Genomic DNA, 2,429 nt, shown 5'->3' on the forward strand with positions numbered 1-2,429 from the left:
GCCGCAATCCTCGCAAAGAAAATACGGGGAGGAGGAAAGTTGTGTGGCTGAATCACTGGCTCTGCATACTAAGGAGCTGCTGGGCAGGGCTGAAGGAGAAAAACAAAGGCAAATGCCTTCCTCATGTCTGCACCTGCCTTAAGGCTTGATAAGAAAATAAGTTCACTGACCTACTGGGAAAAACACTGGAGATTGTCCGGTATCACAATATTGAACAATTGGTGACAGGATGATACAAACCCAGCACATTTGGAGACACGAAATCCCATACCTCCCGTCTCCACCACCACCACCTTGCTCATATAATTGCAGAGCAGTTTATTATACAGAAGCACATCAGATATTGCCGTGGATTGATTTTTTTCTTTCTTCTCTTGTAAACTATACAGTACATCATATCGGTGGGGAAAAATATATATATATTCCTTGGATTTACTTCTTTGTTTAAATCATTTCACAAATATTTTGCTTTTCCCCTGTCACTTCTTTTTCATTTTTATTTAGAAAAGATGGCTTTGTTTTTGCCTGTATATAGTTTTGTAGAATAATGACATCTATCCCGTCCCCCATGCATCAAGCATCATTGATTGGCCACAACATCATTGTCACTACTGGGTGTTCATCTTCACACTTGCTGCTGGCAGGTCCCTCATCTGCTCACCCTCTCTGTCTCACACATGCCCCATCCCTGGGCCACACGCTGGCTCCCAGCAGGCGTGCCTGTGGTCTCTTTTCCCCTAATGCACATTTTCCTCTGCCTCTCCCTCCCATTGACCTTGGCTTTGTGTGAGGCCAATGGCACACAGCACAGCACAGCACTCAGCTTTGTCTGTGTTAAGCAGCCAGAAGAAAACTGACCCTTCCCTCTGTTTCCATACTGTCCACACCAATTCATGGAAGTTTCACAAGGTGTGGCTCCCCAGCATGCTCATGCACAGGTTCGTGTGGGAATCTGTGTGGGATATCACTGACCATCAAGTCCAGCTCCTGGCTCCACACAGCACCAAAAATCAAACCCTATGTCTGAGAATGCTGTACAATCATTCCTTCAACTCCAGCAGCTCTGTGCCCACCGTCCTATGGGGCAGAACCTTTACTTAACGTCACCTGACCCTCACCTGGCATCTCCAGGGACATCTCCGAACAAGCTGCGCCAAGTTCCTTGCTGTCCGGTCCATGCCCTCAAAGTGGACTTCAGAGGCTTTGCAAAATGACTGATTTTCACAAAGATCTAAATTTAAGTGCCAAAATCTGATTTCAGACTTAATTCTGCATCTGGACCTTTGTGTAAGGAGAGTAGGTCCAGTAGTGGCTTCAAATGGTTGAAATATAAGTTCAGTGGGAAATGGTTCTTGAGCTCTGCAAAATCCCCCGCATTAAGATTAAGTCAAGACTGATATATCTATCAATCACTTCAGTATAAGATACTCCAAATAGATGTAATTATCCCCCAAGCAAGTCATAGAAAGCTTATAAGTCACAGAAAGCTCAACTGAAGTTAATTCAGTTAAAATAACACTTAAGAAAAAGACACTGGAAAGTTCCCCCATTCCTCTTGCAATGTGATGCAGTAACCTTATAATTATGATTAAAACTTTATTTCTTTGGCTTCAGAAGTCATGCTTTTCCCCTCCTGTACCCTTAGGGGTTGAGGACAAAGATTTTTGGGATGCTGAAATGAGATAGCTGTGTCCCATTGGAAGGCAGATCCATGTGCTAGTGAAGCATCTGTGCAGGGAATGGGAGCAGAGCAGGATGCTCGTAATGGAGCACCTTGAAGAAACTAAGCTAGCTCTCAAAGCAGAATAATTGGTGTAGCAGGAGGCTGTGCCCATGGTAATCGTTTTTACTGAGATGAAGCTTATTAACATGTGCACTGGTGCATCTGCATTGCCTCTGGGACTCCAGCCCTGCATGGTTCCCCACCGTGCTGCACAGAGGTTTTACCTTCCTCTGACCTTGCTCCAGCTCCTTTGTCCTGCTCTGTGCTCTCAGTCATCTCTCATCTCACAGGCTTACACCCTATATTTTTAAATCCAGCCCAACCTTTTCATGTTTCTCTTATGGTAAATATCTCAGATGTGTTGGAAATATAGTCTGTCCCATTATTACAGTGCACTGGGTTTGTGAAAAGTTTGTTGTGCATCACACACTTTGAATAATGCCTATCTTTAAGCTGAAATTTTAAGCCATTAGAAACGATCACAAAGCCTTACTCTGTGCTTGGTTGGATGTATGGAGGGGTATCTGGTAACTGTTGAGTTATGGCCTGAACCACTGATTGAGCACCTGGGGAAAGGACCCGGTCAGCCCTGGGAACACAGGTGAAGGCAATTCAGCTCTGTGACCAGAAGGGGTGGAGCCTGGCTGCACCTCTCTTAGACCCCATTTAAGGGCTGCCTGACTCTAAAGAATGTTCTCTGGTAGGG

Source organism: Tympanuchus pallidicinctus, unplaced genomic scaffold, assembly GCF_026119805.1.
Source record: "Tympanuchus pallidicinctus isolate F22 unplaced genomic scaffold, pur_lepc_1.0 scaffold15, whole genome shotgun sequence".
Taxonomy (NCBI): Eukaryota; Metazoa; Chordata; class Aves; order Galliformes; family Phasianidae; genus Tympanuchus; species Tympanuchus pallidicinctus.